Below are 26,830 nucleotides of genomic sequence, written 5' to 3'. Positions count from 1 at the left end.
AGTACAGATGTAGATGTATAGTAGAAGATTCACAAGAATCAACGCACTTCTAACTCAAAACGCAGCAGTGCCTCTAGATTAATGAAGCGGAACATTCTGCAAAGACTGAATCTGCGTCGGATCACAGATTTTGGAGGTTGCCACTGCTCCCGTGGCAGTAGCTCAGCCGTAGTAAGACGGGTAGGTTTCAGAGCGGCGCCCCCATTGTCGGGCGAAGAAATTTGGCGTATTGCGGGTGCTCACGCAGGACCTCGCGCCGCTAATGCCCTTTGTGCGTGGAGAGGAGGCAGCGGCCGCGGTACATTACGGTGCGTCCGCTGGCGCCGTCGCCGGCGTCGGCCGCAGGTGGGATTCGCTTTGAAGTGCACGCCCCCGGAAATTCAATCTCCCCGGGGACGCCGGACGGCGTCTGCGCGCGGCGTCTCATCCGGCGCCACGGTCTGGTCGACGGCAGACGTAATGAAAACGCCCTGCGCTCTACGCCCTCCAACGAATTTACTCGTTCGGCGCCATCACCGGCAGCTCGTGCTCGTCGCAGACGGCAGATTTGGATTAGCCGACATTGTGGCCGGTATCTGGAACTTGAGCCAATCGTTTAGTTTCTGCTGCATAGTAAAATAGTCTCTGACAGTAGCGCTACGTTACATACTTTGTTGTTGTGTTATTCACTCCGAACACTGGTTTGTAGCATCCCTCCATGCTAGTCTACGCTGTGCAAGGCTCTTTATGTCCGAACCAGCGAACCCGGAAATGCATCACAACTCATAAATATGCACAGATATGCTATAACATCGTAAACACCTTCCTTTCTCTCTCTCTCTCTGCTCATCACCTTCTCCCCACTCTCATATTCCAACTCTTCCTCCTCCCCCATTTGTCGAAGCTTCACCTTCTCCTCCCTCTCTCTGTTCATCACCTTGTCCCTACTCTCTATATCCATTTCCTCCCCCTCCACCATTTTCTACCCTTTTCCCATCTCTTTGTCCTTGCATCTTGTTTATTGTTACTGCAAATAATTTGATTGGGGACTGACGTTGTTTAAAATGAATAGCAAACATCGTTGGGATCGTTAGTACACAGTGTATGAGAGAGAACACTCAAGCTGTTGTATCAATGACAGTATTTTGCACAGCTATAGTCTGCAAATAGATAGGATTGTGATGTTTCGTACCATTCAGATTCCGTAGAGTTATTGCAGTCATAAGCCGATATGCCATAAATAAAACTTTCCCTTTTTCTTTTAAAACCGGAAGAAAATAAATTGTGACAATTTTTCTTTAAAAAATTATATAGAAAGAAAGAATATGTTTGGGGGGGGGGGGGGAAATTTGTCTAATAATTTAAATGCTCTGCTATGGTATTGTGGATCGACTGCGAGGAAGAAAACAATACTGCACATTTTCACTGTGCAGAATAGCATTTTCTTTCTCGCAGTTCGTTTTAACAGAAAACCTGCACATTATCGTTTAAAGAAATATATAGTCTGTGTCTGTCTCTGATAATTTATTAGTATGTTGTGCAAAACTTTGACAAAAACCGCGCAAAAATTTTTCGAGATTTTTGGTAGCAATGTTGAACAACAACATGCCTTCATGTAGTAATATAGAAGATTTTAAACATATATTTATGTACGAATATATTTTAAAATTAAATAGTCTAAATCTGTGCAAAGGTTTATTAGTCTCGCGTAAAAATCTGAAGTACGGCCACCGTACTTCGCGAGATATTTGCTAATAACATTTATTCTATGCATAGTGTATAAATTCTTATATATTCAAAAAATAATAAGTAGCCTATGTCCGTCCTAACGTTTATTGGGGTATTGTGCAAAATTGGAAATAAATCGGTCAAGAACTTTCCGAGATTGTTGATAATAATGTTGAACTCAAACTTACCTTTATATGGCAATATAGAATTTAAATGTATGTTTATGTACCAGATACTTTAAATAACATGCAGCCTATGTCCGTCCGAACTTTTGTTAGAGTATCAAGTAAAAACCTGAAGTAAATCGGCACAGCATTTCCCGACGTTTTTGGTAACAACGACTTGTCTTTATATAGTAATGTAAATAACTACTGCAACTACAAACAGCTGAACCTGATTCTGTATAAATCCCTTGGGCTGCCTCTATATTTCTTATTCCCCACATTTCTCTCTACTGCCAAACTGCGAATTCCTTGATGTCTGAGGATACGACCGACGTCCACTTTTAGTTTAAGTTGTGCCATACTTTTGTTTATTTCCAAATTCGATTACCTGCCTCTTCATCATGTACTAGAACTATGCATCTAACCTTCAGAACTCTTCAGTAGCACTCCATTACGAAAACCTTTACTCTCTTCAGCTCTGAACTACCTATCCTCAACGTTCCACGTCGGTATAATACTACACTGCAGACATATACCTTTAGAAAAGACTTCTCAACTGTATTAGAATTAAAAAAAATCTCTTTTCCTGTAATGCTTTTGTCATTATTGCCGACCTCTCTTCTGTGCTCTCTCTATTTCGACATTCATCAGGCATTTCACTGCCAAAATAGCAAAAATCATGTACTACTTTTGCATGTACTTTCGCCTGACTGAATTTGACTATATCCCACACTATTGTTTCACTCTTCTAGATGTTCACCTTGTAATTTCCCTTTAAGGCACTATCCATCCCTGCTCTTCCAAGTCTTTTGCTGTTTCTGACACAGTTACGATGTCAACAGCAACCCTAAAGTTTTTATTACTTCCCTCTGAATTTTAATTCGTTTCTCAGAATTTGTCCATATTCTTTACTGATTGCTCATTTACATATTGAATAACACTGGGATGGGCTGTAACGCGGTCTCACTCCCTTTCTCTATGCTCTGAAGTGCATACCCTAACAGCTACGAGCACTTGCTCATTTTCGCTACTGTGCACATCTCTTCTTGTGAACAGGTGCTTATAACTCTTAAGATATACATTTTCGAGCCCATGTTTACTAGACATTTTTGCTTCGAATGATCGTTGCTGTCACAGCACTGCATACAGACGATTCCTCCTGGGACGTTCTGTATGCTCACGCTGTATATTCGGACTTTTTGCACCAGGAATTGCATCACTTTTACCGTTCGGTATTACTATAAGGGAAGTGGCTTCGTGTTGACATTCCGTCTTGTGAAAGCACACCTTAATTTAACGGTGATATTGTCTTCCAATTCGGTAGCAAAGGAATGTTAATGTTTAACGTCCCGTCGACGACAAGGTCGTTAAAGATGTAGCACAAGCTTGATTTGGGGAAGAATGGGAAAGGTAATATACGGTACCATAGAAAATTAACCACCCATGTGTTCACTTTTAAGCGATTTGGGGATACGAGGGGCTTTGAACCTCGGTCTTTCGGAATATGAGTGCAGTTTCTTACCAAAGCACAACTTCACTCGATCCTTTCGATACGTTGACGCTCAGTGTTAATCGATCTTACGTTCACATACCTCACTTACAGGTCCCTTGCTACTGGATTCCTTAGGCTTAAGAGGAGAGATATCTGTATGGACTCTTCGGAGGTGATTTCTGCCTCTGGAATCTGTGGTATACGTTCGGGTTAGGGTGCGAGCTGATGACACGGAGTGATAGTGTTTTGTTTCCGATTTGGCTCAGAACGCGGCGTCAGCTGGTTGGGTGCCGATGGGGCAGAGCAGATACTAACGGCGAACCATCCGGAAAATGCGGGGTAATTACAGCAGGCGGGATCCCGGGGCTACCTGCAGCGTGGTGCCCGCGGCCGCCTCGTTTCCCTGGTCGGGCGCGGGTTCGCCTCCCAGGGCGATTTAGTGGCGGGTAAATTTAGTGGTGAGGTGTCAGCCCCGGAACGCCCCCGGCATCGGGCGCGTATAATTACGCCCTCCTACCTGCTCCTTCCTATAGCCGGGCCTCGCTCCAACCAGACACGCAACTGCCGTCCCGAGCTGCTCAGCGCGTCCTCACGCAGTCCGCCGTGCCTTTACCGTTCTTCGAGAAAACGCGTGCCCACACTTCTGACAGGTACCTACTTATGATCTACGCTACTGCGAATATGGACAACCATCATTTGTATGACAGAATGACGACAATGTATATTTTTGCTGGGCCAGCACTCAAACATGGATTTCCCGCTTGTCGCGAGCGGTTATCTTAGCATCAGGCTATCCGAGAACGATTCATGTCGAGACCAAAATTTCCAAATACCGTCAGCCATGTGTCGATAGCCTGCACTCGTACACGCATTGTGTATATTCCCTTACAGGGGAGGAGTCATTTTAATTCGGATAAGCTTGCCCGATGTCGGTGTAGGAACAGGTGTATTGATTGTATGCACAGTCTTGATCAGGATTTATTTATGAAGGTGACCAGTTTCGACCACTGCTGTGGTAATCTTCAGACCATTGAGTAGGAACCTCTTTCTGCTGATTCTCCAGCAGAAAGAGGTTCCTACTCAATGGTCTGAAGATGACTGTTGTGTGGGCAGAAGAGCCAACACCGTGTTACTAGAGGAGGCTGAAATGCACGCGTTTTAGCTCACGCAGCCTGGCGTGAGGAGGGACGGACTATACTGACGTGAGGTCTGAAACATGACAAGAAGTTAGAATTCAGAAAGCGGACGTAATGTGTTTGATACTTAACTTTAATCCATTAATGATGAACGTCACTCTTGACGGTACATGAGTCACAAGATATCTATTCAGAAGGCATAGTAACCGAATATGGCGCCTTGCTAGGTCGTAGCAAATGACGTAGCTAAAGGCTGTGCTAAACTGTCGTCTGTGCAAATGAGAGCGTATGTAGACAGTGAACCATCGCTAGCAAAGTCGGCTGTACAACTGGGGCAAGTGCTAGGGAGTCTCTCTAGACTAGACCTGCCGTGTGGCGGTGCTCGGCGTGCAATCACTGATAGAGGCGACACGCGGGTCTGACGTATACTAACGGACCGCGGCCGATTTAAAAGCTACCACCTAGCAAGTGTGGTGTCTGGCGGTGACACCACAATGACCACAGCAGTAGTCGAAACCCGTCACCCTAATAAATAAATCCTGATCAAGACTGTTTTTAATAGTAAATATTTGTAACACATTGATCACTGTCACTCCCATAATGTATTCAAAAGTAATTAAAAGAAATGGTGGAAAAATGCTTCCTTGTGGAAAACCTCACTGCGTTTGCCCCCCTCACAACTGGAATACTACTCAAGAATGTGATAGCTTTAAAATGGCTCTTGATGATGAAGAACTTAGGTGTAACTTTGGATGAGCATCTCAACTGGGCGGAGAATACAGTCGCAGTGTGCCGAAAGACGTCTGCTTGTCTCTATGCTCTCAAAAAGTTTCGGAACATATTTCCACAGGACTTGAAACGCCAGCTCGTGCAAGCACTCGTTCTTCCGAACCTCCAATATTGTGATGTGATTCAACAAGGCATGAGTAGTGAAAACAAAAGACGGCTAGAGCTAACCATGAATGCCTGTGTTCGTTACACCTGAAACATTCGCCGATATGATCATGTTAGTGCTTCATACTCCGAGCTAGGGTGGCTGCGGCCGGACAAATTGCGTGACTACCACACTCTATGTCTACTTCACCGACTCCTCGTCGCGCAAGCACCCCAGTACCTTGCTTCAGAGATTAAAAACCTGTCATGCCATCATAATCCAAACACGAGGTCACTCTTATCTGGTATCCTAACTGTGCCCACTCACAACACAAAAACTTTTGCAAACTCCTTCTCAGTTGCCGCAGTCCGCCTCTGGAACAAACTGCCCCTTACCTTGAGGAAAATTCAGTCTCCTGCTGCTTTTAAGAAGAAGTTTAAGCATTTTCTACTATCATCCTCATAAAGTTCACCACAAAATTGATGTACAAGGACAATCCTCTCATCTGTCAAATAGCAAAGCTAGCGTCTCCTATCTTGCTCCAGAGATGCCTTCCTCTTCATCTATCTCTTCTTTTCCTTTATATTTCCTTTATATTTCCTTAATTATGTTTCATCATGTCTCTCTATTCTTCTCCTCCCTTCATCACGAGTCTCCCTCATACTCCCTGCTGCCAGCACTCGTATCTAAAATCTTTCTCTTCAATAATGTATTTTTCCAAGTGTACCTTTCTAATTGTTTATTTCACTTTTTGTACAAGATGTAGTTTCACATGCCTACTAAAAACATATGAATGTAAAATAAGTAGAATGCCTGGTTAGATGTAAGAGAGGGCCTGATGGCCCTAATCTTGCCAGGTTAAATAAATAAATAAATATATGAAAGAGGCTGTAATACGAATCCTTGTGGATAGCCAGACGTTACTTGCGCGTCTGAAGGAGCCTCGGCCCAATATTCGGCACGAGAATGCGTGTGTCCCACGAGAACACGGGCGGAAAGGGCGCGCGGCTCGCCTCCCACACGGCGCCATAAAGCGTGCTCCGTGGCGCCGGCCCCTAATGGTGATCCGAGTAACTCCACAAGTAGGCAGGCAGAGCGACGGCCGCCCCGCGATGCCCCCGGGCTGCCCACGGCTCCGCCGCAGCACAGCGTCCGGCTATCGGCCGCATCTTTACTGCTGCTTACATTAACGGTGATTTACGCCCGTCACAAACTTGTAGCTCGCTGGTTGCTTTGCTCCGTTTATTGCTTGGCTCCGGGGGGCGTCGATATCATTAGCGGGCGCGCGCCTGTCAGTCTCCGGATGGGCTGGGAGGGGCGGAGCGGAGGCGACGTAAGAACAAAGGATTCGCCAACTCGGCAGCGTCGCGTCGCTCAGCCGTGAAGCGGCCTCCTGCGAGACGCGGCCCCCGTGCCATCAGTCGACGCCTCTTGTGACGACGATTCTCATCGTTCGCCGACGGGCAGGTGTCGGGGCTCCAACACTCCGCGTCAGCCATAATTTTCTGTTACTATTATTTATTAACCAAATCATTTCACACGGTACTAAACAACAAGTTACCATCAAGTTAATTTGTTCCAGGCTGTGGCTAAGCCATGTCTCCGCAATATCCTTTCTTCCAAGACTGCTAGTCCTACAAGGTTCGCAGGAGAGCTTCTGTGAAGTCTGGAAAGTAGGAGATGAGGTACTGGTGGAAGTGAAGCTGTGAGGACGGGGCGTGAGTCGTGCTTCGGTAGCTCAGCTGATAGAGCACTTGCCCGCGAAAGGCAAAGGTCACGAGTTCCAGTTTTGGTCCGGCACGCAGTTTTAATCTGCCAGGAAGTTTTAAGTTAATTTGTTCTCCGAAAATCCGAAGAACTGTCCGATATTACCACAGTGACGATATGTTCAGGCATTTGTTTGCACAAGGCTTTACTTATCAGTCTGTTTCCCTAGCTGAGTGGTCGGCGTTGCTAACTGCCTTGCGAAGGGTCCGGGTTCAATTCCCGAACCGGACAAGGAATTTTCCTTGGTGAGAGGACTGGTACTGGGTGCGCTCAGCCTTGTGAAGCCAATTGAGGAACTACGCGACCGAGTAATGCCATCTCATAGTCATCAAAAGCGACAACGGCTGGTAGAGCTGTGTGCTGACCCAACGCCCCTCCGTACTGTATCCATTACGGTTCACACATAGTCTAAAAGAGTAATAATACGAGGGCTATTCGGAAAGTAAACTTCGAATTCTGTGATAAGTCCCTATGGGACATAACTGCTGGGGTCACCGATCTTTAGGCTTACACACTACTTATTCTAACTACAGCGTGGCTACCCTACGACGCTCGGAAAGTAACGTCCTATCCGTCGCGAAGTGGAAAACACTGTGAAAACCAGCTGAAGTTTTGCACAGATGTGTCGGGTAGAGTCCCTAGAATGGCCGTCGATCGCGGAACGTCGCTCTTTTCAATTCTGAGTGCACAGCGATAGCTGCTTAGAACAATAGCGTCTCCCGCCAGGTGCACTATGTGATCAAAAGTATCCGTAACCCCCCCCCCCCCCCCCCGCCAAGAACATATTCATACATTGTTCATATTCATATTAGGTGAACTGTACTGCAACCTACAGTCAGATACGCAATATCAGCGACCTCAGTAGTCATTAGACATAATGAGTGAACAGAATGGGGTGCTTCGTGGAACTCACAGACTTCGAGCACGGTCAGGTGATTGGGTGACACTAGTGTCGTACGTCTCTACCTGAGATTTCCATACTTCTGAACATCTCTAGGTCAACTATTTCCAATGTGATAGTGAAGTGGAAATGTGAAAGGACTCGTACAGCAGAAAAGCGTACAGGCCGACCTCGTCTGTAGACTGACAGAGACCGCCAACAGTTGAAGAGGGTCGTAATATGTAATAGGCAGACATCTATGCAGACCATCACACAGGAATCCCAAACTGCATCAGGATCCACTGCAAGTACTATGGCGGTTAGGCGGGAGGTGAGGAAACTTGGATTTCATGGTCGAGTGGCTGCTCATACGTTACACATCACGCCGGTAAATGCCAAACGATTGAACAGTAGAAAAACGTTGTGTGGAGTGACGAATCACGGTACCCAGTGTGGTGAAACGATGGCAGGATGTGGGTATGGCGAATGCCCGGTGAACGTCATCTGCCAGCGTGTGTACTGCCAGTAGTAAAATTCGGATGCAGTGGTGTTATGGTACCGTCGTGCTTTTCATGGAGATGGCTTGCACCCTTTGTTGTTTTACGTGGCATTATCACAGCACAGGCCTACATTGATATTTTATGCACCTTCTTTCTTCCCGCTGTTGAATAGCAATTCGGGGATGGCGACTGGATCTTTCAACACGATCGAGCACCTGTTCATAATGCACGGCCTTTGGCGGAGTGGTTACACGACAGTAACATCCCTGTAATGGACTGGCCTGCACAGAGTCCTGACTTGAATCCTACAGAACACCTTTGGGATGTTTTGGAACACCGATTTCGTGTCAGGCCTCACCGACCGACATCGATACCTCTCCTCAGTGCAGCACTCCGTGAAGAGTGGCCTGCCATTCCCCAAGAAACCTTCCAGAACCTAATTGAACGTATGTCTGCAAGAGTGGAAGCTGTCATCAAGGCTAAGGGTGGGCCAGCACCATATTGAATTCCAGCATTACCAATGGAAGGTGCCACGAACTTGTAAGTCATTTTCAGCCAGGTGTCCGAATACTTTTGATCACTATACTTTTGATCACATAGTGTATGAGGGCCTGGTGAGAGATTACGTCTGACGTCGTGCAGCCTACATAACATGACCGTCGCGCGTTTCGTTCTTCATGACACTTCTTGGCCACACTCTGCATCTCAGTGGCCCGTCAGTGGCTTGTCCTGGGTCTCATTTCTGCTCACATGAACCTCTCACTATGAAGACAACATTTTTGACGCAGACCACGAGCTGTAGACGAGCGTAGAGAACTGGCGAAGAGCATAGGCAGCTGCCTGTTATGATGAGTGTATCGGAATGTTGGTTCAACGCTACGACAAATGTCTAAGGTGTAATGTGTAGCTAAGTATTGCTAATAAAACATTTTTGTTTTTCACAGAGGTTTCCATTTTGCGATCTATCTGAATTTACTTTCCGAATAGCCCTCGTAATACTACTACTAATAATAATAACAGTGTAGACACAAGTGGTCGGGAGAAAGTAGACAAACCTTCTCAGAAAGAATGAAAGCCTACTGGAAAAACACGATGAAACTAAAGAAAAGTTGAGTGAGTTATTTCGTTAATGTCTTCCATTTATTGGTAGTATCCGCTAATAATAATAATAATAATAATAATAATAATTATTATTATTATTATAATTATAATAACTGTTGGTATCCAAGTATTGTTTCCTTTTGCTGACCATGATATTCACTCTGATAGACTGACAATTAAGACAAATGACGTAGATACCATTAGGTACCGAAGAACGATGGCTCGTCAGCAGAGTATTCATTGATGTACCCTCGTAAACTCTTGTACCAAGAAAACGAAAATCTGGCTACACACACAGAAGGAGACTGGTTTAATGGTGATTATTCAAGATAAAATAATAAAACTCAACCGGTATCTGAAATCCAGACAGAAAATAAACAATACAGAGAATGTGGTATACTCGTTAAATTATAGATCATACTTAGATATCACAATATGCTGACAGTCGCTTCCCAGCTTCTGTTACACGCACCGTAGCTGCAGCAACTTAAACGAACTCTCATAATCATAGAACTGGCAAAACTTGTTATTAGCCGTTGTGTGTGTGTGTGTGTGTGTGTGTGTGTGTGTGTGTGTGTGTGTGTGTGTGGCATTTGGAGGAGCGGTTATACTGTTTTAATATTCTTAAACACACAATATCATGTATGACAGATAAAGTGTAAATTTTATTTACAACTTCAGAACGGAATGACTCAGATTTGAATTAAAGTTGCATAACATCTCTTTCAAGGCATTTGACTGACGAATTCTTGAGGCATGTTAAGTTGCATGGCATCCTCATCTTGTTGCAATGAGTGAGGAGGTAGGGAATTGCTGGGCTTTTGGTAACAGGTTTCGTACGTCTTAAGAGAGTTGTAAAGGCGCTCAACAGATCCTAAACGCACACACTACAAGAAGATTATGCACGTCACACGGGGAGATGTAGGAATTATTTTCAGACATTATAGTCGCAAAATTTGCAAAACAATGGAAGAACTGTGATGATAGAATCGTAGAAACTAATTCACTCAGACTATGTTTTTCCTAACGCAGAATCCGTCGCTAGAGTGAGGAATGCACGTGCTATCTCTGGCATGTAGTACGGAGATGTAAGAACGAACTAAGAAACCGAAAAACGGTGGAATATAGACTACAACTTACTCTAAAGAATACAGCAGAAGGGAGGGAAGTTAGACTTTGACGAGCTCAGCCTTAAGGAGGTTGCACAAGGACAAGGTCGAGAGGGAAGAAAATGAAATCTATTTCATGTGATTCATGGAACCTACGTACAAAATCATGACGGCTGCGGGAGCATTCGGACCCCATTCCTGAGTAAGAGTCTAGTAACATAACAATGCTGTTCCTCTCTCACTCGAAAATAGATGTCAATAGAAGTAAGTAACGACTTTCGAAATACTCCCTATAAGGACTTTTTCCAGTTGTATTAAGACGTTTCCGTAAATTTCCCTGTTGCTTCGTCACGCTTCTCATTTTCTCTCTTTATGCAAATATGATTGTCGCATTTCTCAGGCATAGCTGGTACTCAGTCCCGCAACATGTAATCTGTAGCTTTTTTTGTCGGTGTTCACTCTACGTTGGGGCGTTTTTATAAAGACTGCACTGTGCTTTATAGACGCGCGTCGGTCGAGCTTCGAGTCGGAGAGTGGTATTACGTTGCGTAATCAGGCACTGATGCTATTTAATTGCGGCGTGGAAGTCGAAACTCGTAATTTTTCAGCGCGTCAACGAGCCGCTGTTAGTGCCGTCGGGGCGTCAGCCGTAATAACCGTCCGAGCCCTCTGGTGGGGAGAGGAGGCCGGAAAAAAGGAAAATGAAACCAACGGGCTGCCAGTTATCCGTAGCTAGTAAAAGTACCAGCGGGCTCACAGGGTGTGCTGTGTGTCATGAAACGGGAGTAGAGTTCTGCATATATATATATATATATATATATATATATATATATATATATATATATATATGTGTGTGTGTGTGTGTGTGTGTACGCGTGCGTGCTACGTAGCCAAAATCTCGTTGTACCTCATAAATTTTACGATTACTGCCTCCACGTCAACAATTAATGTGAAAAGCGCGTCAGAAGCTCGTTTCCACGCAGATGGAATAACCAGAGGTAAGCTGTAATGGGGAATATTTAATGCTCGGGCGGTGTTGTTACGCTAGAATTTATCAAATCTTTGAACAGGTCACTCTATTTGGTGACTGTCTATACTATAGACCCATCTCTGTGATACTGTTACCGTCTCCGCTAAATGGCAATGGAAACCTGTCGATGAACAACTTGTTGCTAGTACGCTAACTTGACCGGATAATTAGCACTAGTCACTCCATACAACTCATGCAACACTAAAAACATCAGTTGTGTGAAATCTGATGGAGGTTACCGATTGGAACATTTGTGATGCACCTATTTTATTCAACAGACCTCTAAGTAGCTGTAGAATTTATATCGGAGTTTCAGTTTTGCAACGGATAGATAACTTTTAAAATAGGTTCCTAATAACTTCGTAATTGACCCAACTTAAGCCCAAATTTTTTTTCGTTTGTTCCTTCGAGGGGGGGGGGTGTTATTACGGGACCCCTATTTTTATCATAAATATCAGTCGCTTTCCTGATAATTTCAGTTGCATACTTGTGCCTTATGACGGTCGCCAAAATGCAGCATGACACATAAAAACTACTTCGTTTCATTGAACGTGTATACTGTATCTGAAAAACGGCATCATGTTAAATGCTTGCAAGATATGATTTGAAATGCTGTTAGTGTCAAAGATCGTATCACATCTAGCCAAAGAGAAACATCGGTAATGATCATTCCAGATAAGGTTTAGTAGAATTATTGTTTAATTCCAAGTGAGAAAGGTTTCCTCATTGCAAGGTCAGGTGCTTAGTGCAACTCTACTGCCTGACAGCGTAGTGTACTTGTGAAAAATACGGTTTTATGGTCACATTGATCTGTCGTATTTCTCTTGATTGCCCGTAACTGCTTGTATTCCTTACCTCTGATTACGGATGAAGGATCTTACATACAGTTTTTCCAAACAGTAGAGCAGTGTGCTCTTTAAATAAGCTGCATGTTGCTAGCCTCCAGCACAAATTAAAAACTTATGAGTTCCACTTCATTAAGGCTACTCCAGTGCCGCTTGACATACGATTACTTTTTGTAATTTATATAATGAACTAGGCTGTCATGTAGGTAGAAGAGCTGGAACATCCAAAAACGAAAATAAGTACGAAAACAACCGAAACAAGACTTATACAAATGTGGCTTATACGCACTTGAAAGTAATGATTGCAGTTGGTCAGTAATTTACAAATCTGGAAACGAATTTTATCCGTGTAAAGTATTCCGAAAGTAATGGGTGCATTTAACAATGTTTTTATCAATTATTATTAATTCACATAAATTGTAATCGACTGATATATTAAATATGTTACACAATTCCCAGTAAATATACAGAAATAAAAATGGTACTGAAATGCTTCCTTGTGGAAAAGTATCACCGTACAGTGTCTGTAGGAAGATACAAGATGACTCTGAAATAATTTCTAGTTGGTATAGTGAGTGGTAGTTCGCTCTAAATTAGAAAAATGTAAGTTAAGGCAGATAAGTAGGAGAAACAGTCTCGTAAAGTACAGATGCATCATTAATACCATTAATGCTGTGCCACTTGCTTGACACAGTCGCGTCGATTAGATATCTAGGCGTACCGCTGCAGAGCGATATGAAATGGAAAGAGCTGGTAAGGGCGGTAGTAAGGGAGGCGGATAGTTGGCTTTAGTTTATCAGGAGAATATTAGGAAAGGAAAGGAGACAGCGTGTAGAATACTAATGCGATCCATACTCGAGTACTGCCCGAGTGTATGAGATCCACACCAGGTCAGATGTAAGAGGCACGTCGAAGTAGTTCAAAGGCGTGCTTGTAGATCATTTGAGGCTGACTGCAAATCGTTTCTACTGCCGCCAACATAAATTTCGCATAAGTATCACGGAAAAAAAAAGATAAGAGAAATTAGGGGTCGTACGGAGGCATTCAGAGACTCGTTTTAACCTTGCGGTAACTTGCGGAGTATTTAAGTAGATGCAGATGCAGATGCAGAAACGTCACTGGTTTAATACAGAGTCTTTTAGGCGGAACATTTCACCTGTATTCAAGTATTTTGGCGTTGCACATAGGCGGTGGTATCTCAATTGCTGCAAAGTGAATTTTAAAGGAAGTAAGCTGTGTTTTCGTGGGACCAGTTCATGGAAGCTAACCCTCCAAAAACCGGGTTATGTCACTGCGAGTAAGAAATTCTCCCGACTTCCAATAAATGCTAGGGAAACCAAACGCGAAAACTTCCAAATGCAAGATGTGAGAGATAAATATAGTTAAAATATACTGATATGATAGTTTTAAAACTATGGCAGCCATAGATGAAGTAGTTATGTGTAATTGACTGAGCAGTTCATACAGTACATCACTTCCGGCTACCGGGCACACTGTAGACACCTCGTAACTTGGGTTGTCAACCGGTACTACCACTATTATGTTGGGTGACAAACAAACGTAAGCGTGTTGGCTTCCGGACTCAACATTTTCCTGGTTAATATTTACGAGCGACATCGTCCATTGCTTGACATAGTCCTACAGGAACATATTTTAATCGGTAAAGTGATGACAGTTTGTGATTTTAACACAGGTTCGACATCTATCATTGGTGATGGTTTTGCCAAGTGAAGGCAGAAAACTTAGCCTAACCACGCCAACTGTTACCCTCTGGCATTCTCTAGTAGCTCTCTATACATCACATACCATTATATTCAACTGAAGATGAAGCATTGTATTCAACTGAAGATGATACTTTAAAAGTTGCGATACATGTTTAGTGTGTTTCTGACCGACTCCAATAGAAACAGCTACTGCGGACTGTTGGACTTTTCATTAAGTTTTAGTGTATATTGGTCAAACAGTTTTGTATAGACTGACATGAATAAGACAGGTTAATTTCAGGTAATTTAATGTCGTACACAAAAGTGTCTCTTATGTTACATCAAAACCAACTTTTATTCGCTAAAATTGAGGCTATGATTAACAAGAGCCCTCCATCTGAAGCAGTCGCTTACGTGGAATGCTTGCAATTGGTCTTAGATTGACAGAAAGAATGGAGAATTATACGCAGAAGAACTAATGCAGCTGATAGTGCCTGTAGAAGCAAAGAGCACGTCTTGTGTGACTGGCATCCGACGAAACACGCTCGGCGAGGCAGGCAGACTGCGGCGCTGGAAAATTGGGCAGCGTCTGGCGCCGGAGCCCCGCGGGAAATTGGGGTCACGGAAGTGTGAAGTTTGTTTTACCATTATGTAAATAACAGTGCTCGCCACCTACCATATCATTAAGTGTTTCTGCCTGGAAATTTGTAGGAGGTATTAAAAAAGAATTTAGTGTGTGTAATGGCGGGCGAGCGGGCCCGGGACGGGAGAGATGCGAGGACCGGTTTTTGTGGCGCGCAGCCCCGTCTCGTTGTCACTGGCTAATGGTTCAGGCCGGCTTTATGGCAGCTCGCCTCAATTGGCTTGCGGTCTCTGTCGGAGCGAACGGTCACTGACATTCCGGAGGAATCGCTGCCGCTGTACGCGGCCAATTAGAGCTGCCGAGTAATTCCCGTAGTGACCGGCGGACACTTAGCGGGTACCGACTTATCGCTGACCTCCCCGCAGGGGCACGGCAGCGGGATTTTATCTGATGAATGCTCGGGAGTGGACCCTCTGTTGCTCATGCCGAAGTGCCAGCGGCGCTGCAGTAGCTTGTCAGTGCTCCACAGCGCGCAAAGCTGTAAGGCGGAACAGTTTACTCCTCCTCCTCTCCCCCCCCCTCTCTCTCTCCCCTCTCTCTCTCTCTCTCTCTCTCTCTCTCTCTCTCTCTCTCTCTCTCTCTCTCTCCCTCCCCCTCCCTTAGGGGAATTACATAAAGTCTACGAGTGCAGGTTGCGTCCGCCCCCGGTAGCTGAGTGGTACCCGGCACGTTAACTCAGCGTGTTTGGTCAGAGGGCTAGCTGCCCTCTATAATAAAAAAAACTGAGTTAATGGATCAACAACGAACTGAAATGGGTGTCTTTCGACGTCCGCACCGAGCAGATACAACGAACGAAAACGAACGAAATGAGATTGAAAAAAAAAGGAAAAAAGAAAGTGGTCAGCGCGACAGAATGTCATTCCTAAGGGCCCGGGTTCGATTTACGGCTGGGGCGGAGGTTTTCTCCGCTCAGGGTCTGGGTGTTGCGCTGTCCTAATCACAATCATTTCATCCCCATCGACGCACAAGTCGCCGAAATGGCGTCAAATCGAAAGACTGGCACCCGGCGAACGGCCTACCCGACGGGAGGCTCTCGTCACACGACATTTTTTTTAGTTAAAGTTGTGACGCATAAACGACGACATATTGATGTTTGGATCTGGCCGTACACGGACAGTCACAGGAGTTAAGGCGACAGATCGTTTAAAACGAAAAATCCGGGAATGGGATATAGACATGCAGTGAAAGCATCAGTATATTTGGACGTCCATATTGTAGATGACTACCTTGTGTCTGAGTTGGCGAGAAAGTATATTTCCAGACAGTTTGGTTGCTTGAGTATTACTAACAATGTCGTACAAGTTCCCGGATCATTAAGGTGTGCAGTACTTGTAATGAATACAACCAGGCTGAAGAAATGTCAACAGTAACGCTTAAACTACCGACTTACGAAAAACGCCTCTGAATTTCGCGGTTACACAATCGCTTCTAATGTCCGAACACCTTTTTGAAATGAGCACTCTGTTACCGTGTGGCGACAAATGCCGTCAAACGTACTGACTATGAAGAAGTAGCCAGCCGTCTTAGCAAATCTTTACATGTCTACACATGTCTTTCAACCAGCTTACCGAGTCCATTTCTTGGTCTCCCTTTACAGTTTTTACTATTACTGTTACAAGGTTATGAATTACTAATAAAGCCTTAGGAAGTTTAAATTAATCAACAATACGACAACTTTCAACGTATTTATCCATTAGACATTTGGGATGACAGAAAAACATTTGAGTACTTTATTATTGGTTCATTATTGCTACTAATTATAGTTCTAGTATTCAAACATATAGCATTAGACTTCATAAATCTGATCTACTCAGCACGAAGTATTTTTGATAAATGGGCTCTTACTGCCAATCCGACCATCGGGATTCAAGTTACTCGAAATTCCCCTATTAAGCCCAGGCGAATGTCAGCATTGTACCTTCAAACGTGACCACGGTCTATTGCGTTCCGCAATCTTCTCCACCTTATTCAGTCATTCAAATAGTAATATAGCGTTAGTAGGGGACGTCAGTGTCCTTCCATCCTTCATTCTTCTAGTGCTTCTCCTTACCGTAGCTCATAAGGAAATATTATTTGAGCCTCATCTTTGAGGCTATTGTTTTGGTCGAAATGGGTGAACTTCCGCAACGCATTTTAACATGATATGCAGAGCTCATTGCAAAGTAATGCTCATTATACGTCAACATCACGCCATCATTTCATTTTGCCTGTACAGATCACGTCAAAATCTTCGTATTATACTAATTGGAAGTTCAGGCCTGACATCTGCCGAGAAAATAAGTGAATCCAGATACGTATGTTAATTACTTCTTAATTGTGAGAACGAGAAGGTGCAGGATTTTATATCACTTTCCTCCATCCTGGAAAGTCTTCACGCAGACTTGCGCCTTCTCGGTTCATCGAGTATACGAGGCTAATTAGGGGATCGGAGAGACGCGAGGGAAATAACTGGGCAGCTGCCGGGCGTGAATACTCCGTCTTATCTCGCACCTCTCAGCAAGGCTTTTCGAGCTGAACTTGTACCCGAGGCCCTTTTAACTTGAAACTCTGCCCTTATCACGTGATTTTATGATACTCAAGCGTTATAGCAAAATCTTGACGCACCACCACTTTGCAGTACCGCACGTGTTTCGTACCCGTACTCATTATTCATTGCATTAGTAGTGAAGCTGAAGTGGGAACGAAATAAAGTACCAGCAATTAAGATCATTTTGTTTCCTTTGCTTCATACAACTCCTTGATCGCAGCGCTACAGCGAGCTCTGCAGTTCCCTAGAAGCTATCAAAAATGCATTTTAATTGAAAATATCACTGTCTACCATTACAAATTCAGTACCAACTCCTCCAACGAGAGGGTTGATGTTTCGGAGGCACGGAGCTATAGTCCCTGTAACCCATTCATGCCTGTATTTAGACTTTTGTGGTTTCCTTAAGTCGATAAGGCTTCCCCGTCCTTATTCACCAGAACTTCTGTTCCATTTCTTAATGATCTCCTCCTAATCTGAGCAACTCCTGCACTCAACATATTTCGAAGATTATTTGAAAATTACGTGCTTCACGACATCAGTAGATAAAAGGTGAGACAATTGGGAACACAACAAAATGCTTACCCGTAGCTTCAGCTCGCGCAAAATAACGTGGCACCAGCGAAGAAACACATTTTCACCGTGAGAGCTGGACGATTATATCTTGTTGTTCCGAAGGGGAGGTCACCTCAGTTGATCGGGTGCGCACTTCGAGCGTTTTCACGGCACAGATATCTTCATGCACCGTATGCAGGGAACTTTGTTCGTGACCACCCATCATCAAATTTTGTCAGAATAGGCAAAAAGGAAACAGAAAATCTCATTAAAACTGTGTGTTTGAGAGGATTACAAGAACCGATAGGTATTTCAGTTTCTCAAGAAAAACAAAATGGTTCAAATGGCTCTGAGCACTATGGGACTCAACTGCTATGGTCATCAGTCCACTAGAACTTAGAACTACTTAAACCTAACTAACCTAAGGACATCACACACATCCATGCCCAAGGCAGGATTCGAACCTGCGACCGTAGCAGCCGCACGGTTCCGGACTGCGCGCCTAGAACCGCGAGACCACCGCGGCCGGCGTTTCTCAAGAAAGAGAATAGAGAAGGTGAGAGAGGGGTAGGGGTGGCGGGGGGGGGGGGGGGGTGTAGGAGAGGAAACATAGCTACAAGCAGTTCCCAAGACATGTCTACTTTTGACAGATGTACAGGAATAAGAATTTTATTTTTAGGTAATATTGCCGAAGAACTTGTCAAGGAATTGACAGACAGTTTTAAGTTGACACATGTTCCTTATTTTACTTTTTTCAGGGTTGTAATAAGCGATATTGTCTGCTATCTTTTGTATGTATGGGTACCATAGTAGCTAAAAATTTATCCAGGGAAGTCATTGTCCTCTGCAGCCTGTTTTTATTTTTGAAATAAACACTGTATTTCATGCTTTTTCGCTATTAGCTAATTACAACTACTTGGGTATTTCTTATTCGGGTGAACGACGGTTCAAACTTGCGTCCGGCCACAGACTTTTGTTTTCCGTGATTTCCCTAAGTCGCTCCAGGCAAATGCCCGGGTGGTTCCTTTGCAAGGGCACGGCCGATTTCATTCCCCATTCTTGACATAATCCGAGCTAGTGCTCTGTCTCTAATGACGTCGATGTCGTTCGTTTTTCATCCCTTCTTTGTTTTATGAGATTTCATTTTGGCAGTGTGTGATTGATCTTGTTCTCTTTGGCTGACCCTTTGTTTATGAAACTAATTTTTTTTCGGCATTCTAATGAAAACTGCTGACTTTAAACGTCCAAATTCGTCGAATACGTAATCTGTGAATACGATTGTTTACAGACTTACTGGTTGTAACTTACAAGTTATGCAAGGTTTGTCTGTAAGCTTCTGCTGTTTAACTCCGCGTCCCCTACCATACGGTGCCTGTTCACAATGGAGCCCCAACCACTAATATTGTCCCCTCCACTACCGCGCCGTCTGCAAAGGTACGAGTCAAGTTATTTTGCGAGGACTGTAACTATCACTTTTGGAGATATCTGATGTTGAATGCTTAAGTGAAACTCTTTTATAATGAAATCGATATGTGCTGTCGCTCAAGAATATTCTGCATGGTCGCCTGCAGCATAGCGGCAGCAATAAAGAAGGTAACACAGCGTCAGATTCAGAATGAGGGCTACCTAGTTTGTGTCGCTCGACGGTAGCTCTTCTGCACCAAACTGGAAGCTTTCTGCGACACCGGACGGAACATGGAGCGCATCACACGCTACCAGCCCACAACAAAAGAGTTACGGTGTTCGAACGGAATAACCGCGCCGTGGTTCGGTTAATGAGGCCCCTAGCGGGGAGCGGCCGAGAGAGACATGACTCCGTAGGTTCTGCGGCGAGGTCCAGTGTTCGAAGCCCGCGGCTCTGCGGTTTCCAGTTCCCAAAGCGCCGCCTTTTGTCGGCTCGGCTTTCTCGTCTCGCAGGTAGGTGCACTGTCGCTTCACTGCAGCCCTTATTGGAAGCTGTGAAGTCCCGAGCTTCAGATCCCTCATTAAGGCTTCAGAAGGGGGAAAGGAGAATGGTTCGCCGCCAGCATTAGTAGCGAGTAATAACCAGAGTACAGGGTGACCAGAAGCAAAGTGATGATGAACAAGGGCTCGTATCCCAGAGATTGTAATTTTTTCTGTCTTGAGTATATTGCAGTTTAAGAGAGTGTTACACCAGACAATACTTTATGCCCATCCTGCATATTGGTATTACTGTCTTATTAGAGATGTGGTTCTTCGATGCAAATAAATGATAGGCTTTTTTGTGTCTTATGCATTGCTTCCTTTTATTTACAAAGCGTCTTTAGTGGCCCGTAATATGTGTTTGTTGTGTTGTATTATGTTTCCAGATGTCTTACTATATTAATTTTGTTTGTTTGTTATTCTCTTATTAGCAGATAAGAAACATCTTTTTGGAGCCTAGTATCCACCTATAAGTGAGTCATGAAAGAACTAAGTAGTAACGTATCTAGAAATATTACAAAACACATTTATATTATAGATACAACAAACATCTATTATAGGCCGCTAAGGATGCTGCGTAAATAAAACTAAGCGAAACGCGTATGGCATAAAAACAAATATACTTTTGTTAACGCTGAATAGATGGACCACATCTCCAGGAAGATGATAAAAATAATAATCTGTATACCACAGTCATAAGCAAACTCCGTTTTGATCTCTGAGAATTAAAATGTAGTGGGATATCGTATATGGTACATTTCCACAACGACCCGTTGTGATGTTCTATTAATAAAAGCGAAACGCATCTCGCGTAGTACTCTTCCAACCTTCAGTATGCTCACGTTACGAAAAAGAAGATGGAAAAGCAGTTAGGGAAGACGACCATCCAGACAAACACTGTATCTTTATTTACATAACTGAAAATGGGAACGTAACAAAATTTGTTAGTTGGTACAGCTTATGTGACAATTGGGCTATTAGTGCAAGATTCAGATGAGTATAGAGAGAGAGAAAGAGTCACATTTGTTACAATTAGAATCGCTATGCGGATTTGGGAGAACCGTAAGTCACAAAACTTGATGTGCCCAGGTGATAGGAACTTCCATCAACCGCAGAAGAGTCCAGCGACTGAATCACATCGCTCCATAAGTACAGGTAGACATTAATTTTTTTACGACCAAGGAAACTGATCAGCTTGCGGAATAGCAGAAGTAGCTTCTAGAAATTGCCGTTTACTACTGTTTTGTCGGGGCTGATATGCCATCGTACGAATGTTAAATACATACCAGCTCTCAGATGGACGCCAAAGACATCAAAGAATATTTCGACTGGGCTAATTTTCTGGCACAATGCAAATCGTTTGATAAAATACTTTGTATGATCGCGTCATATTGTAAATTCTGAACAACGAACAAGAATCAGAATTAGCCGGCCGTGGTGGCTGAGCAGTTCTAGGCGCTACAGTCTGGAACCGCGCGACCGCTACGGTCGCAGGTTCGAATCCAGCCTCGGGCATGGATGTGTGTGATGTCCTTAGGTTAGTTAGGTTTAAGTAGTTCTACTTTCTAGGGGACTGATGACCTCAGAAGTTAAGTCCCATAGTGCTCAGAGCCATTTGAACCTTTTTGAATCAGCATTTGCTAGTACTGAGTTTAACGGACGAGGAAAGTTGCATTGCAGCGTGCGGTAAGTTGGAACTCTGAGTCGTTGAGAGACCGTGTCCGGATGGCCGAAGCGGTTAAGGCTACCGACCATGAGAAGCGCTAAGTCCGGCACAAATTTTCAACTTTCATCCTTACATTACAACAAGGTTTTGTGCGGAATGCTGTTACGATATCCCACTCAGCCTTTCCCTTTCTTCTCTTCCTCTCACTACATTTCATGTTCCATTAATTTCACATGTACTTACCTTTTAACATCGATTTTTTCTACAACGTCTTTCACATACCAATTTGTGGTTTGATAGTGTTCGACAGTAGCATAGCACATTTTTCCCCTTATCTCATTTCATGCTGAGGACTCTGCCCGCTTGCAGTATTTGCGGGGCAGGAGGTACAGTGTTTTGCAGCAACACGCGCGTGGCGCGGGCTTTTGCGGTGAGCTGTACCGGCGCCGCCACCGCCGCCGCCGCCACCACGCCCACGTCTTCTCTAATGGACGGCGTCGGCGTCGGCGGGTGTGGCGCCCGGCCATCCTGGCGTCGCAAGAAAGGGAGGACGTCCCGGCGCCGCATTAAGCGAAATCACATTGCCGGGGACCCGCCCTGCGCCACACACCGGCCGCCACTCCCCACAGTAGACTCCTGCACCAGCTCCCAGCTCAGCCGCCTCTCCAGGGAACTTCTGATCACACGGCGACTTTCCTCTCGCCACATTACCGTTTCTAACAGCGTTCTGCTGTGTACCACACAGCAGGTGTCACATCGCCAGCATCTACTGCAATCTGCAATCACTTCTTGACCAAATACTTCCACTCAGTTTTTGAGCGAAGCTGACTGACTGGTAAACCAGTCTAGTGACATTTATAAAGGCGGTCAAAGACTTTCGTTTATACGTTTTGTGCTTGTTGTTATCCATCGACTATCATGTCTTATACAGTTGTGCAAGGTATATGGTTTTCACAGTTTTTTATTACGTCGCTTTCTTGTCTGTCATTTCTGTTTGGTACAAACTTTGCAACTGATTTTAAACCAACTTCCGCATGAACTAGAGACTGAAATTTTAAATATATTTGAGAAATGGTGGACAATGCAGCATTAAACTTCCTGGCAGATTAAAACTCTGTGCCGGACCGAGACTCGAACTCGGGACCTTTGCCTTTTGCGGGCAAGTGCTCTACCAACTGAGCTACCCAAGCACGACTCACGCTCCGCCCTCACAGTTTTACTTCTTCCAGTACCTCGTATCCAGTTTTTTGGTGTGTTTCATCTGATTTCTATGATTGGTCTTCTACAAATCCGTCAATTTCAGGGTTGTCATTTCAAAACTTGTATCTCGACCTTGGTTTTAATTTTTTTAAACTTTAATAGATTTTCACCCCTCCCCCCCCCCCCCCCCCTTGTCTGTATTCATGTAAAGCAAGGACGCTGATGACCTCCCCGTTTAGCGTCCTAAACGTATGGTCACCATGATCAACAACGCCACGAGGCGTCCCCAATATTGAAAGCCCAAAAAGACCTCGCTAAATTAACATTCAGTCCATCCAGATAATATCTGCTAAGGATGTTGGGAAACCAATGGCTATTAATAGGAAATTACCAGTCACAGAAATCAGCCTAGTCGTTTCCCACCACTGCCTATTTAGGAAGATTAGGGAAAGATAGGACAAACGTCCTGAGGACTAACACCAACCTCCAATTTGCCGATAAAGGCACCAGCGATCGCGACAGCGTACAAGAATAGCACACAATCGCGTCCAGAAAATGAAATGTTACAGATAATCCCCGATTAAAATTGAAAAAAAGAGGCGCAGTATCGGTTGATCGGCTGTGGTCGCCACAGCTTGTTTCGACCTCCTCGATCCCGCTCCACGGCTTACGGCGGCAGCGGCGCATTATCTGCAGCTCCTCGTCGGCGCGTACTGCTACAAAATAGCAATCGCCCGCAGTCGCACTTAACGACCTCCGCCGCTAGAGCGCGCGCCGCCTGTGTCTGTCATCGTTAAGAGCCACCGGGCCGGCGACATTTTTCTTGCCGCGGGATCAGATAAAACGAGGAAGGCGCTTTTTCCGCCGCCGGCTCGCCGGGAATTTTCCTTGTGCTCGGCGTTTTAGACTCCTACGGGAGCTGGCGACGGAAACGGGGCCCGCACGTCATCCGAGGTGTTCTTGTCAGCGGGGACGTCCGGCGCGTGACAGGTGCGACGCGTGTGCGCTCACACGGCAGCGGCCAGTTACTCGGCTGGCTTTGGCAGGGACCATAGTTCTTTATTCGTCTTATATTCTCCCCAAGAAATGCGTCTGTTAGGTTAGATGTGCTGTACCCGGTCCTGTCTCATATTATACGCGGATACTCCGAACCAAAGAGTTTCGCTTAAAATTTGGTCTGACACTTCATGATAAGGACATGTACAACAGCAAAACGCCCGTTTTCGCTGACTGTCATCGAGGTGGCCGCTTTGACCCCTAATAGTGGAAAAAAATTTAATACTAGTATTTGACTGCCAAGGACAAGAATACCCACTTGTATGTCACAGTAGCAACAGCAGTCTACACAAACACTACTCACGCTTGCAGAATGAATTTTCACTCTGCAGTGGAGTGTGCGCTGATTTGAAACCTCTTGGCAGACTAAAACTGGGTGCCGTAACGGGACTCGAACCTTTGACTTTCGCGGAAAAGTACTGTACAGACTGAGCTACTCAGGCGTGATTCACAACGCGCTCTCGGTTTTACTTCCGCCAGTACCAAGTGCCAGGTTTGAGTCCCGGTGCAGCACTGAGTTCTAATCCGCCAGGAAGTTACTTACCATAATGATTACCACAACACAAACGGCTTGTTAGTGTCGATACATGGGAGGGCTCTATCTAAGTTCTTGAGTGTATCCTAAAAACAAATTAAATGGGCCAGAAAGTGCCAGAGATGAAAGAATCGACGATAGGAATTGAGGTTATCGTTGAAGCAACCTGTTTTCGTTTGTATCCATTTTTTCTTTTCAGTGCCAGTTTAAACGGACAGCTTAAACCGCTCGAAATAACAGATTCCTAAAACGACCGATTTTCGGTTTTTTTATTCCTACCTGTCCTTTCCTGTAATAAATGTAGAAAGTGAACAAAGATGGAATAATTTTAACTTCAAATGGTTCAAATGCCTCTGAGCACTATGGAACCCAACTGCTGTGGTCATTAGTCCCCTAGAACTTAGAACTACTTAAACCTAACTAACCTAAGGACATCACATACATCCATGCCCGAGGCAGGATTCGAACCTGCGACCGTAGCAGTCGCACGGTTCCGGACTGCGCGCCTAGAACCGCGAGACCACCGCGGCCGGCTAATTTTAACTCCCTCAATTTCAAGAAACGTAGTAGATCAAAACAGTAAATTAAACAGACAAAAGAAAATTTAGCCCGTCCACTGTTCGGTGCTTTTTTTTACCAGTATTCTCTCTGTTGCTTCAAATTTTTTGAAACTCTGCTCAAATATCACTCTGTAATCGCAGATCACACCACTATTTGGACATTACCGGTGGTCAGTGCTACAGGGTGAAAACTGAGTTTCAAGAACTCTATTTTTTGTGTTAATTTGTCCGTTTTCTTTGGTACAAGCAAGGAGTATTACGTAGACACAGGGAGCATATTAGCTGCTTTCTATTTTTATTTTAAGTATGAGTGTACTGTAACGCTCCAAAAGTTTTCTCCTTATATTATGTCACAAGTTTGTTGTGACTTCTCCCGTTTATAATCATTTAAAGTAAATGGAGCAATGTATTTCACTAATAGCGCACTTTGTAACATATTTCCAGACTAGGGATGGTGCCTTTCTGTATTACAACTCATGTCTGACAACGGAAGTGAGTCATTACCTTACAGACCTAAAGGGGCAAGGCAAAATATTGCATGTACATGCGCACCGTGTAACACACCACGCCACTTGGTAACAGGTACATTATCGTCTCAGAATGCTCTACCAATCCTAATCCCATGCGTTGCTCGTTTCTGTCAGCATTGTTATTAAAATAGCCCTGATCACTTCTCCCATTTTCTGTAATAACGCAAGGTTTCGAAGCAATGCATATATTACAAATAAAAGTTACTCGTTCATTATAAAAGATTTATTTAAAAAAGAAAAACTTCAGCACTGCTGCTACGGCTAATTGTATTTCGGTCTTTCATCCAGTTGGTATTAAAAAATAAAAAGCCTGTTACAACCGAGAGCAAATACCTAAAAAAAACGGTTATTCGAAACTAAAGTACCGGTATCGGTTTTAACCGGTCGGTTTTTCGCATGCCTATAATCGACGCGATATAATAAAAATGATGTAGATGTCACGCCAAGCCAAGCCAAGTGAAGAGTAGGGTCACACGGGAAAAAGTGCTATTGTATATTTTTCGAGCTCACTGTGTCTTTTCCGCAGGTAACTCCGGAAGCTTTGGAAATCCGCCCGGCCAGCGGTGTGAAATATGGACAGCGCCCTTCCACGGGAAAGACGTGTTGTGTCTCTGAGGTCACCGCGAAATATTACTTAATTATAAATAAGAGGCAGATAGGAGGACCTGAAAGGCAGGGCGGCCACTTTTTGGCCTCGGGCCCCCGCTGAGACGTCTCTGGACAGTAAATCCGTGCGCTGTGGCCGCCGCCGCGGGTTAATCAGTCGGTCAGCGGCGAGGCGAGAGCAGCGGCTACCGTGGGCCTTCCTCCCGCGCTGTCCAGATAAACCCCATAATTCAGCGCGCCGCCGCGCATTAATCACCCGCCCGCTACCGGCTGACGTGAAAACATTAGTCACGGCCTCTACTGGCCGGCCCGCAAACATCCGGCAGCGCTGACGGTAATTACCAGCAGATTGTACACACAGTCGCCGGCCTAACTCATATTACACCTCTCTGCGCGCGTCTCCTCGGGAGCTGCCACGTTTCTACGGCTTATTAATCACTGGCGGGCAGTCACGGTCCGCGTAAAAGGCCACCCCTCTGCGCGGGGAATATTCCCGGAATGAAATAAGCGGCCACAAAATAAAACGAGCGCGCTAAAGCGCTGCTGTGTGCCTCTTGTGGTGGCCGCTGCTGAGGGTGCGCCAGATATGAAACGTTTCCCGAAGGCGACGCCGATGTTTTGGGACATTTCGTGGTAGGAGTACACAAGACAAGGCCGCGTCAGAGGCTGCAAATCATCAGCGATCTTATATCATACGTACATG

At 44.7% G+C, this 26,830-nt stretch overlaps 1 protein-coding gene and 1 non-coding gene across 6 annotated transcripts in view; one reads left to right on the top strand and one right to left on the bottom strand.

Moving 5' to 3' along the window:
* LOC126284584 (optomotor-blind protein-like) overlaps positions 1–26,830 on the top strand; it is a 449,788-nt gene that overhangs the window by 269,126 nt on the left and 153,832 nt on the right. The gene's annotated exons all lie outside the window — the stretch shown is intronic.
* Trnal-caa (transfer RNA leucine (anticodon CAA)) lies at positions 22,757–22,831 on the bottom strand. The gene has a single exon. It is a non-coding gene; the product is annotated as a tRNA-Leu (tRNA).

Source organism: Schistocerca gregaria, chromosome 8 (genome assembly GCF_023897955.1).
Source record: "Schistocerca gregaria isolate iqSchGreg1 chromosome 8, iqSchGreg1.2, whole genome shotgun sequence".
Lineage (NCBI taxonomy): Eukaryota > Metazoa > Arthropoda > Insecta > Orthoptera > Acrididae > Schistocerca > Schistocerca gregaria.
The sequence above is the reverse complement of the archived record's forward strand: the minus strand, read 5'-3'. Positions and strand labels throughout refer to the sequence as shown.